This window comes from Ostrea edulis, chromosome 5, assembly GCF_947568905.1.
Source record: "Ostrea edulis chromosome 5, xbOstEdul1.1, whole genome shotgun sequence".
Classification (NCBI taxonomy): Eukaryota; Metazoa; Mollusca; class Bivalvia; order Ostreida; family Ostreidae; genus Ostrea; species Ostrea edulis.
The window spans coordinates 16,940,134-16,954,269 of record NC_079168.1 but is presented as its reverse complement, the minus strand read 5'-3'; the positions used below and the strand labels follow the sequence as shown (position 1 = coordinate 16,954,269).

Sequence of the window (14,136 nt, the reverse complement as noted above, 5' to 3'; positions counted from 1 at the left end):
AAGACATTTTATTGTTTATTTTTATATTTTATGTATTATTTGGAAATATAAACTAGATTTAAGTACTAAAATAGCTTATGGTTGACCCATTCGTTACGTTAAACGGAACAGCCAATGCACCAATTCACCTTGATGACGCTCCATATTTGGTAATGATCACACGGACAGGTGGTACTAAAAAACCGGATCGAACTAGTTTGCTCTGTTTCATGGTGCTAATTCTAACATCCCTGACATTTTTGTCGAAGATTCGTTGTAATTGTCTCAAAGAGCGCGTTCATACTTTTTGAATATGAATATATATATTGAATACCTTAAAATCATTGCGAAACGCATTCTCCCAATAAGTGAAGATTTATTTATGAAAGTATGATGTGCCAATAATTCGATACATATCTCTAGAAATCTTTTTATATGCACTTTTGTCAGTTTGTCAAACGGTGAAAAGCAGATAAAAAATAATCCTACATTTTTACACTATATTTAGTAAGCTAGAACTTTAAAAGACCACAAAATTACAAAATAGACAAGTATGTTGTTGGTAGGGTCCTATTAAATGAGTCACACCCTAATTAATTCTTTTGTAAAGGTGAACGACTTGGGTGTGTTCCAGGTCACAGCCATTTGATTTAGGCTTGTTAGTGTCACACAACCTCCGTTGCTCTGAGAATATTGATAGTATTGTAAGCAATTCCTACCCAAAAAAAATGGCCTTTGAAAAAAAATTTAAATGGGCAGGGCAAATTTCGCTAAGTTAAATACACTCCTTTCATTACATTCAGTAGAATATGCTTCAACTGTTTGGCCCGGGATGGCTGCTCTATACCAGACGCTGAAAAAACTTATCTGCAGCTAGAGTTGTTACTGGTCTTCCTGTTTTTGCTTCCAAAGAATCACTGTACTTCGAAACTGGCTGGAAAACTTTTTTAAAATCTTGGCCTATGTCGTAAAAATGACTACGATGTTTTAAATTTACATTGGAAACGTACCTAAATATTTTCGCGATACTGTTCCCCCAAAACTTGAAAATGTATCCAAGTACAACACCGAAATAAACTTTTCATTTGGTTTAAACGCTATACCAATATCATACACACACTAAACTAAGATATAACTGTTTACTCCACTGTGATTTACACAAGCGTAACATTACTAATAGTCCTATTTGTTCAATTGTGGTAAAAATGAGGTGTACCATTTCCATTTTGCTTGTTTACACATTATGCTAGAAATATATATTTTTCAATCGACTATTCGGAATTGAGTTTGTCAACATGCATACCAACCCACTATTTTGGGGTAAGGCAAATTTGTCATTACAAACCAATACCAATATTTTTGCCTCTGTTCATGAATCCTGTAGATGTAAGTAATTATTGTGTTCTATGTTATTTAACCTTGCTTCAAATAGAATGTTGTATCCAATGCGCATGATGAATTACATGTATATATTGTAATATTTAAGGAGAGGGGCCATTACGTTTAAAGAACTTGTCTGCAATCCGTTTGATTATTCAATAAAATATGCCAAAATGAGGCAGAGGATTTTAAAGTGAATGTATTAGAGCGTGGAAAGGTAAATACTAGTAAATCCCTTGATTGAATTAGAAGCGTGAATTTTTTTTATGAAACACCATTTTTGTCAAAAGTACTTAAGGGAACGGGAATCGTGTTTTGTTTATCAGGTCTGTCTACAACTTCTGTCAGCAATACAGTACCTATACTCTATACGTGACACTTACACTGTTCAAATGTTGTCTTCATGAATTCAACATATTTCTGTTTTTGTTGGCCTGTAACAGCTGTTTATGTCAATGAAATATTAGTTAAATGAAAATCTTCACACTATACAAATAATTTTTCTCTATAATAAATGTAAAAGATAAATGTACACTAATCGTATTGTCGTGGTTCTGTGATTGTCAAACGTTTTGCAAGAAGGCGACATACTCAAGTACAGTATTCTACTGGTTTTTTGGTTTGGTTTTGGGTTGGATTTTTTTATATTAGAAAACTCTATACTTTCATTAAGAAAATAAATAGAATGTGCCCCCTACCTAGAATGCCCATACTTCACATTAATAATAGCAGGATTGTTTTTGTTTACTTGATAAATACTTTATTACACGCATGTATTATTTACTGATGTGTATGTAACAGCTTTTTGTGTGTTATATCTCTGTATACCATTGCATAATGGTAATGAGATCCATTGAATTGAATTGAAACCTGGAATGGAGTTATTTCGAGTTGCCATGTAGCATCGCCCAGCAGATAAGTTACGAGATCACACAATGACTCAGTTCAATAGTCATTCTACTTTCTGATGAGGGATTACATATTAATGAGTTTGTGGTATACATTTATAATAAGAATTCTTTATTGCGAAAGACATACATCTTACTGCATTATAACAAAATTGAACATGCATAATAATTACAAAGCTGAAAATAAACGGCCGATTCTTACAAAGATATCTAGCAGATCTAAATACAATAGTATAATGATAGTAAAAAAGGAGAATGACGATACAAATTACATATTATAGACTGTTCTTAGTTCAAGAGCTTTACAAATAAATTTTACTAAGTTACAAAGTTCTTTAACATTGTTCACACTTAATAGTTGTATAAATTTGAACATGGAGGGTTTACTCCAGTAAATCTTTTTCCACTAATTAAGCCCTAATCTAACAATATACAGGACATACTAACAAAAAGTGATATTCATCCTCAATTTTTTACAAAATCTTTTTTCACGTGGTACATTTTTATGTCTGCCAGTTTCTATGGATAAATTATGTGATGATAATCTTATTTTGGAGATGCCTTCTTTGTACAATTTAGGAATAGATTTTTCTAGGTAATATTGCAAGCAAAACTTATCAACCAATTATTTGTAAATAGTGCATTTAAACTCTTTGTTGTACGTAATAACCAGCCATGATATAAAGTTTTAACAACAATGGTGTGTCGTACTTACTAGAACTGCGTACTTGTTAGCCATTGTCATCGTTCCACACCAAGTCGATCAGCCGAGCAGGGAACAGGAAAAAAGAGAAATACACAGGACCTACTGACCAAAGCATTACCATGGTCACCTGAAAACACTCGTTTTAAGCTACGGCTTAATGTTGTAAGGTAAGAGATATCGGGTCCCCAGTACAATGCTGCTAGGTCATGTTCATCAGGCTAAATACACAAAATACACATACATGTTGATATACCGGTAGTTAAACAATTTAGATCGGTAAAGTTGGCTACTAGTAACCAGCTACTAGTAACTGGCTACTTAAAAAGAGAAAAGTTGGCTGCTAGTAGCCAGCTACTTGAACCAGGAAAAGTTAACTACTAGTAGCCAGTTACTAGTAGCCAGCTACTAAAAGTAAGAAAAGTTAGCTACTCGTAGCCAGCTACTACAAAATATAAATGTTATAATTACTGATAGCTCGCTACCAGATAAAGGTTAATGAGTGTGAAAATTATTGTCTATCAGATTTATTTCTAAAGAGGACGAGGAGTCGTATGATATCTCATGCTCAATTGTCCCCAGTTACATAACGTTGCAATGCAAAATACGAATAAACTTTTTCAACTGAGTGTTTACTTTAAAAGTGATACGGATTAAATTCAGACGTTCAATCATTTGATATACATCCATTTTGAGATATCTGCTACTTTTACAATTTGATTCGAGTTACCCTGAAATTTCAACATAAGTGTGAATACCGTAAGAAACTTTATGTTTGACTTTATGTTTGTATTGGATATCTGAGGAATTTACGACTATACATATGGCAAGAAGTGATAGATGGTGTTTTGGTACGCCACGAATATTCAGATATCGATCTTTAGGAAATCAGTTACTTATACATTTTGATTATCGGTACAATGAAATTTCAAGATCCGTGTGAATACCACAAGGACCTCCGTGTTTATATCATATATTTAACTAACTTACTACAATACGTATGGCGAGTAGTGATATTGGGTATCGTGACAAGCCATCAATTTTCAGATATCACCCTTAAGGAAGTCAGCTACTTATACCTTTTGATTGCAAGTAACATGAAATTTCAAGTTTTCTACCAATATTTTAAGGAGCTCCTTGTTTGTAATAGATATCTGACTAATTTACAATTATCAAAGTGAAGAAGAGTGATATTAGGTATCTTGACATGCCATAAGTTTCCAGATATCACGCTTAAGGAAGTCAGCTACTTATACCTTTTGATTGCTGGTAAACTGAAATTTCAAGTTTTATCAAATATTTTAAGGAACTCTGAGTTTGTATTAAATATCTCTCTAATTTGCAATAATCAAAGTGAAGAAGAGTGATACTAGGTATCTTGACATGCTATAAATTTCCAGATATCACCCTTAAGGAAGTCAGCTACTTATACCTTTTGATTGCAGCTAACCTGAAATTTCAAGTTTTTATTTAATACCTTAAAGATCTCCTTGTTTGTATTAGATATGTGACTAATTTTCAACTATCCATGTGAAGTGGAATGGTATTAGGTATCTTGATATGCCATCAATTTTCAGATATTACCCTTAAGGAAGTCAGCTACTTATAACTTTTGATTCCAAGTAACATGAAATTTCAAGATTTCTACTAATATTTTAAGGAACTCCTTATTTATATTAGATATCTGACTAATTTACAATTATCCATGTGAAGTGGAGTGGTACAGGGTATCTTGTTATGACATCAATTTCCAGATATCACCTTTAAGGAAGTCACCTACTTATACCTTTTGATTGCAGGTAACCTGAAATTTCAAGTTTTTTGCAAATATCTTAAAGAACTCTGAGTTTGTATTAGATATCTGACTAATTTACAACTATCCATGTGAAGAAGAGTGATATTAGGTATCTTGACATGCCATAAATTTCCAGATATCACCCTTAAGGAAGTCACCTACTTATACCTTTTGATTCCTGGTATCCTGAAATTTCAAGTTTTTCATAAATATCTTAAAGAAATCCTTGTTTGTATTAGATATCTGACTAGTTTACAACTATCCATGTGAAGTGGAATGGTATTAGGTATCTTGATATGCCTTCAATTTTCAGATATCACCCTTAAGGAAGTCAGCTACTTATACCTTTTGATTTCTGGTATCCTGAAATTTTAGGTTTTTCATAAATATCTTAAAGAACTCTGTGTTTGTATTAGATACCTGACTAGTTTACAACTATCCATGTGAAGTGGAGTGGTACTAGGTATCTTGATATGCCATCAATTTTCAGATATCACCCTTAAGGAAGTCAGCTACTTGTACCTTTTGATTGCAGGTAACCTGAAATTTCAAGTTTTTCATAAATATCTCAAGGAACTCTGTGTTTGTACTAAATATCTGACTAATTTGCAATTATCCACATGAAGAAGACTGATATTAGCTATCTTGATATGCCATCAATTTTCAGATATCACCCTTAAGGAAGTCAGCTACTTATACCTTTTGATTGCAAGTAACATGAAATTTCAAGTTTTCTACCAATATTTTAAGGAGCTCCTTGTTTGTAATAGATATCTGACTAATTTACAATTATCAAAGTGAAGAAGAGTGATATTAGGTATCTTGACATGCCATAAGTTTCCAGATATCACGCTTAAGGAAGTCAGCTACTTATACCTTTTGATTGCTGGTAAACTGAAATTTCAAGTTTTATCAAATATTTTAAGGAACTCTGAGTTTGTATTAAATATCTCTCTAATTTGCAATAATCAAAGTGAAGAAGAGTGATACTAGGTATCTTGACATGCTATAAATTTCCAGATATCACCCTTAAGGAAGTCAGCTACTTATACCTTTTGATTGCAGCTAACCTGAAATTTCAAGTTTTTATTTAATACCTTAAAGATCTCCTTGTTTGTATTAGATATGTGACTAATTTTCAACTATCCATGTGAAGTGGAATGGTATTAGGTATCTTGATATGCCATCAATTTTCAGATATTACCCTTAAGGAAGTCAGCTACTTATAACTTTTGATTCCAAGTAACCTGAAATTTCAAGATTTCTACTAATATTTTAAGGAACTCCTTATTTATATTAGATATCTGACTAATTTACAATTATCCATGTGAAGTGGAGTGGTACAGGGTATCTTGTTATGACATCAATTTCCAGATATCACCCTTAAGGAAGTCACCTACTTATACCTTTTGATTGCAGGTAACCTGAAATTTCAAGTTTTTTGCAAATATCTTAAAGAACTCTGAGTTTGTATTAGATATCTGACTAATTTACAACTATCCATGTGAAGAAGAGTGATATTAGGTATCTTGACATGCCATAAATTTCCAGATATCACCCTTAAGGAAGTCACCTACTTATACCTTTTGATTCCTGGTATCCTGAAATTTCAAGTTTTTCATAAATATCTTAAAGAAATCCTTGTTTGTATTAGATATCTGACTAGTTTACAACTATCCATGTGAAGTGGAATGGTATTAGGTATCTTGATATGCCTTCAATTTTCAGATATCACCCTTAAGGAAGTCAGCTACTTATACCTTTTGATTTCTGGTATCCTGAAATTTTAGGTTTTTCATAAATATCTTAAAGAACTCTGTGTTTGTATTAGATACCTGACTAGTTTACAACTATCCATGTGAAGTGGAGTGGTACTAGGTATCTTGATATGCCATCAATTTTCAGATATCACCCTTAAGGAAGTCAGCTACTTGTACCTTTTGATTGCAGGTAACCTGAAATTTCAAGTTTTTCATAAATATCTCAAGGAACTCTGTGTTTGTACTAAATATCTGACTAATTTGCAATTATCCACATGAAGAAGACTGATATTAGCTATCTTGATATGCCATCAATTTTCAGATATCACCCTTAAGGAAGTCAGCTACTTATACCTTTTGATTGCAAGTAACATGAAATTTCAAGTTTTCTACCAATATTTTAAGGAGCTCCTTGTTTGTAATAGATATCTGACTAATTTACAATTATCAAAGTGAAGAAGAGTGATATTAGGTATCTTGACATGCCATAAGTTTCCAGATATCACGCTTAAGGAAGTCAGCTACTTATACCTTTTGATTGCTGGTAAACTGAAATTTCAAGTTTTATCAAATATTTTAAGGAACTCTGAGTTTGTATTAAATATCTCTCTAATTTGCAATAATCAAAGTGAAGAAGAGTGATACTAGGTATCTTGACATGCTATAAATTTCCAGATATCACCCTTAAGGAAGTCAGCTACTTATACCTTTTGATTGCAGCTAACCTGAAATTTCAAGTTTTTATTTAATACCTTAAAGATCTCCTTGTTTGTATTAGATATGTGACTAATTTTCAACTATCCATGTGAAGTGGAATGGTATTAGGTATCTTGATATGCCATCAATTTTCAGATATTACCCTTAAGGAAGTCAGCTACTTATAACTTTTGATTCCAAGTAACCTGAAATTTCAAGATTTCTACTAATATTTTAAGGAACTCCTTATTTATATTAGATATCTGACTAATTTACAATTATCCATGTGAAGTGGAGTGGTACAGGGTATCTTGTTATGACATCAATTTCCAGATATCACCCTTAAGGAAGTCACCTACTTATACCTTTTGATTGCAGGTAACCTGAAATTTCAAGTTTTTTGCAAATATCTTAAAGAACTCTGAGTTTGTATTAGATATCTGACTAATTTACAACTATCCATGTGAAGAAGAGTGATATTAGGTATCTTGACATGCCATAAATTTCCAGATATCACCCTTAAGGAAGTCACCTACTTATACCTTTTGATTCCTGGTATCCTGAAATTTCAAGTTTTTCATAAATATCTTAAAGAAATCCTTGTTTGTATTAGATATCTGACTAGTTTACAACTATCCATGTGAAGTGGAATGGTATTAGGTATCTTGATATGCCTTCAATTTTCAGATATCACCCTTAAGGAAGTCAGCTACTTATACCTTTTGATTTCTGGTATCCTGAAATTTTAGGTTTTTCATAAATATCTTAAAGAACTCTGTGTTTGTATTAGATACCTGACTAGTTTACAACTATCCATGTGAAGTGGAGTGGTACTAGGTATCTTGATATGCCATCAATTTTCAGATATCACCCTTAAGGAAGTCAGCTACTTGTACCTTTTGATTGCAGGTAACCTGAAATTTCAAGTTTTTCATAAATATCTCAAGGAACTCTGTGTTTGTACTAAATATCTGACTAATTTGCAATTATCCACATGAAGAAGACTGATATTAGCTATCTTGATATGCCATCAATTTTCAGATATCACTCTTAAAGAAGTCAGCTACTTATACCTTTTAATTCCAGGTAACATGAAATTTCAAGTTTTCTACCAATATTTTGAGAAACTCCTTGTTTGTATTAGATATCTGACTAATTACAATTGTCAATGTGAAGAAGGGTGATATTAGGTATCTTGACATGCCATAAGTTCCAGATATCACGCTTAAGGAAGTCAGCTACTTATACCTTTTGATTGCTGGCAAGCTGAAATTTCAAGTTTTTCATAAATATCTTAAAGAACTCTGTGTTTGTATTAGATATCTGACTAGTTTACAACTATCCATGTGAAGTGGTGTGATATTAGGTATCTTGATATGCCATCAATTTTCAGATAGATATGTTAGATATCTGACGAATTTATCTTTGCCGATTTTACAGGGCTTTATATGAAGTGTCTTGATATGCAATCAATTTTCAGATATCATGTTCGACGAAGTCAGCTACTGATAGTTTTTTATTCCAGACATCCTGAAATTTAATGTGCTTTGTATATAGCTTAAGGAACTCTGTGTTTCTGTTAGATATCTGACTAGTAAACTACTATCCACGTGAAGAGGTATGATAATAGGTATCAAGATACCTAATATCACTCCTCTTCACGTAGATGGTTGTAAGTTAGTCAGATATCTCATACAAATGCAGAGTTCCTCAAGATATTTACGTAAAACTTCAAATTTCAGGTTACTTAGAATGAAAAGGTATAAGTAGCTGACTTCCTTAAGGGTGATATCTGAAAATTAATTGTATATCAAGATACGTAATATCACTCTTCTTTATGTGGATAGTTGTAAGTCAGTCAGATATCTAATACAAAAGCAGAATTACTTAAGATATTTATGAAAAAGTTAAAATTTCAGGTGTCGAGGTATTAAAAGGTATAAGTAGCCGACTTCCTAAATGGTGATATCTGAAAATTCATGGCATATCAAGATCCCTAATATCACTCCTCTTCACGTGGATAGTTGGAACTTAGTCAGATATCGAATACAAACGCAGAGTTCCTTAAGATATTAACGAAAAACTTGAAATTTTAGGTTATTTGCAATCAAAAGGTATAAGTAGCTGACTTCCTTCAGCGTGATATCTCAAAATTAATGGTATATCAAGATACCTTATGTAACTTCTTGTCATATGTTTACTGGTATATTAATACGATGTCTAATACAAACACAGACTTCCTTAGAATATTTGCTAAAACATTTAAATTTTATGCTTCTTGGAATCAAAAGGTGTAAGTAGCTGACTTTCTTAAGCGTGATATCTGAAAATTGGTGGTATATTAATATATTTAATCTCACTCCTTGTCGTATGTAAGATGGTAAATTAATGAGATTTATAAAACAAAGACAGAGTTCCTTAAGATATTTGCGAAAAAGCCTGAAATTTTAGGCTACACGGAATCAAAAGGTATAAGTAGCTGACTTCCTTTTGGTTGATATCTGAAAATTGATGGCATATCGATATACCTACTATTCCTATTCACGTGGATATTTGTAAATTAATCAGATATCTAATACAAACACAGAGTTCCTTAAGATATTTATGAAAAAACTTGAAATTTCAGTTTACCTGGAATCAAAAGGTATAAGTAGCTGACTTCCTTAAACATGATATCTGAAAATTGATGGCATATTAAGATACATAATATCACTCCTTGTCATATATGAGATGGTAAATGAATAATATATCTATTACAAACGCAGAGTTCCTTAAGATATGTACGGAAAACTTGAAATTTTAGATTACTAGGATTGAAAGGGTATGAGTAGCTAATTTTGTTAACGGAGATATCTGAAAATTGAGGCATATCAAGATGCCTAATAGCACATCTTGTCATATGTGGATTGAGAAATTAATCAGATATGTAAAACAAACATGGAGTTCCTTAAAATATTTGATAAAACTTGAAATTTCAGTTTACTTGCAATGAAAAGGTATAAGTAGCCAACTTCCTTAAACACGATATCTGAAAATTGATGGTATATCAAGATCCCTAATATCAGTCTTCTTCACGTGGATAATTGTAAATTAGTCAGATATTTGGTACAAACACAGAGTTCCTTGAGATATTTATCAAAAACTTGAAATTTCAGGTTACCTGGAATCATAAGGTATAAGTAGCTGATTTCTTTCAGGGTGATTTCAAAATTGATGGAATATCAAGATACCTAGTACCACTCCACTTCCCGTGGGTAGTTGTAAATTGGTCGGATATCTAATTCAAACAAGGGGTTCTTTAAGATATTTATGAAAACTTGAATATTCAAATCAAAAGGTATAAGTAGCTGACTTCGTTAAGTATGATATCCGAAAATTGTTGGCATATCAAGATATCCAATATCATACTTCTTAACGTAGATAGTTGTAAATTAGTCAGATATCTAATACAAATACAGAGTTCTTTAAGATATTTATGAAAAACTTGAAATATTTCAGGTTACCTGCAATCACAAGGTATAAGTAGCTGACTTCCTTAAGGGTGATATCTAAAAGTTGATGGCATATCAAAATACTTAGTATCACTCCACTTCACATAGATAGTTGTAAACTAGTCAGATATCTAATACAAACACAGAGTTTTTTAAGATATTTATGAAAAACTTAAAATTTCAGGTTTCCAGGAACAAAAGGTATCAGTAGCTGACTTCCTTAAGCGTGATATCTGGAAACTTTTGGCATGTCATGATATCTAATATCACTCTTCTTCACTTTGATAATTGTAAATTAGTCAGATATCTATTACAAACTCAGAGTTCTTTAAAATATTGGTAGAAAACTTGAAATCTCATGTTACTTGCATTCAAAAGGTATAAGTAACTGACTTCCTTAATGGTGATATCTGAAAATTGATGGCATATCAAGATACTTAATACCATTCCACTTCACATGGATAGTTGTAAATTAGTAACATATCTAATACAAACTCAGAGTTCTTTAAGACATTTGCAAAAAACTTGAAATTTCGGTTACCTGCAATCAAAAGATATAAGTAGCTGACTTCCTTAAGGGTGATATCTGAACATTGATGGCATATCAAGATACCCAATACCATTTCACTTCACATGGATAGTTGAAAATTAGTAACATATCTAATACAAACAAGGAGTTCTTTGAGATATTTATGAAAAATTTGAAATTTCAGGTTACTTGGAATCAAAAGGTATAAGTAGCTGACTTCCTTAAGGGTGATATCTGAAAATTGATGGTATATCAAGATACCTAATACCATTCCACTTCACATGGATAGTTGTAAATTAGTAACATGTCTAATACAAACAAGGCGTTCTTTAAGATATTTATGAAAAACTTGAAATTTCAGGTTACCTAGAATTAAAAGGTATAAGTAGCTGACTTCGTTAAGTATGATATCCGAAAATTGTTGGCATATCAAGATACCTAATATCATACTTCTTCACTTATATAGTTGTAAATTAGTCAGATATCTAATATAAATACATAGTTCTTTAAGATATTTATAAAAAACTTGAAATTTGAGGTTACCAGGAATCAAAAGGTATAATCAGCTGACTTCCTTAAGCGTGATATCTAAAAATTGATGGCATATCAAGATACCTATTATCAGATTTTGTCATATGTGAATTGGTAAATTAACCAGATATTTAAAACAAAGACGGAGTTCCTTAAAATATTTTCTAAAAACTTTAATTTTCAGATTACCTGCAATCAAAAGGTATAAGTAGCTGACTTCCTTAAGAGTGATATCTGAAAATAGATGGTATATTAAGATACTTAGTACCACTCCACTTCACATGGATAGTTGTAAACTAGTCAGGTATCTAATACAAACACAGAGTTCTTTAAGATATTTATGAAAAACTTGAAATTTCAGGTTACCAGGAATCAAAAGGTATAAGTAGCTGACTTCCTTAAGCGTGATATCTGGAAACTTATGGCATGTCAAGATATCTAATATCACTCTTCTTCACTTTGATAATTGTAAATCACTCAGATATCTAATACAAACTCAGAGTTCCTGAAAATATTGGTAGAAAACTTGAAATTTCACGTTACTTGCAATCAAAAGGTATAAGTAGCTGACTTCCTTAAGCGTGATATCTGGAAACTTATGGCATGTCAAGATATCTAATATCACTCTTCTTCACTTTGATAATTGTAAATCACTCAGATATCTAATACAAACTCAGAGTTCCTGAAAATATTGGTAGAAAACTTGAAATTTCACGTTACTTACAATCAAAAGGTATAAGTAGCTGACTTCCTTAAGCGTGATATCTGGAAATTTATGGCATATCAAGATACCTAATATCACTCTTCTTCACTTTGATAATTGTAAATTAGTCAGTTATCTAATACGAACTCGGAGTTCCTTAAGATATTTGCGAAAAACTTGAAATTTCAGTTTACCTGCCATCAAAAGATATATGTACCTGACTTCCTTAAGCGTGATATCTGAAAATTGATGACATATCACGATACCCAATATCACTACCGGGTACTCGCCATACGTATCATTGTAAGTTAGTTAAATATATGATATAAACACGGAGGTCCTTGTGGTATTCACACGGATCTTGAAATTTCATTGTACCGGTAATCAAAATGTATAAGTAACTGATTTCCTAAAGAGCGATATCTGAAAATTCGTGGCGTACCAAAACACCATCTATCACTTCTTGCCATATGTATAGTCGTAAATGCGTCAGATATCTAATACAAACATAAAGTCAAACATAAAGTTTCTTACGGTATTCACACTTATGTTGAAATTTCAGGGTAACTCGAATCAAATTGTAAAAGTAGCAGATATCTCAAAATGGATGTATATCAAATGATTGAACGTCTGAATTCAATCCGTATCACTTTTAAAGTAAACACTCAGTTGAAAAAGTTTATTCGTATTTTGCATTGCAACGTTATGTAATTGGGCATGAGATATCATACGACTCCTCGTCCTCTTTAGAAATAAATCTGATAAATAATAATTTTCAAACTCATTAACCTTTATCTGGTAGCGAGCTATCAGTAATGATAACTTTTATATTTTGTAGTAGCTGGCTACGAGTAGCTAACTTTTCTTACTTTTAGTAGCTGGCTACTAGTAACTGGCTACTAGTAGTTAACTTTTCCTGGTTCAAGTAGCTGGCTACTAGCAGCCAACTTTTCTCTTTTTAAGTAGCCAGTTACTAGTAGCTGGTTACTAGTAGCCAACTTTACCGATCTAAACAATTTACTTAATATGTATTGCAATTAATGTATAAGTCGCTGATGATGTAATATTACATGAATGTACATGTACATGTAGTCCCTCTGTCAATGGCACGTATCGAATACCAACGTCCATTTCCTCTAAACTATACAAACTAAATTAAGTTTAAGTAAGTATCTACAACTATAGCAAATTCTATGGTCGTTATAATAATCGAAACAGTGGCGGATTTAGAGGGGACACAGTCGGCGCGCGCCCCCCATAAAATTTTCAAATTTAAGGTAAATCGCGGTATCTTGTTTCGGAAAATGTATTAAACGATAAAAGAAACAATAATTTCTTCCACTGCCGAAGAAAAAAATTACAAAATCTTTTGATTTCTTGAATTATTTTATTGGGAGAACTTATTAATTTAAAAAAAAAAAAAAAAAAAAAAAAACCTTAAAATTTGGGTCATTTTATTAATTTCACCTAATTAAAATGATAGAAAATAGTACAAATTACTAAATAGGAGAAATATTTCAAGCCCCATAAAATCTGTAAAGTCCAGGAGCTTCCGGGGGCTTCTCCCCCTGGACCCACTGCCTCATAAAGTGGCGGTGCCCTCCCCCCCTCCTAACCACAATGCCTGGATCCGCCCCTGCTAAATTCTATGGTCATTATAA

At 32.2% G+C, this 14,136-nt stretch overlaps 1 protein-coding gene across 1 annotated transcript in view; it reads left to right on the top strand.

The window, feature by feature from the left end:
• Window positions 1-2,962: 2,962 nt before the first annotated feature.
• Window positions 2,963-14,136, top strand: part of LOC125649863 (peptidoglycan recognition protein-like) — a 30,312-nt gene continuing 19,138 nt past the window's right edge. Inside the window, exon 1 of the mRNA XM_048877694.2 lies at window positions 2,963-3,140. The gene's annotated coding sequence lies outside the window, so the exon portion shown is untranslated. The remainder of the gene's footprint in view (window positions 3,141-14,136) is intronic.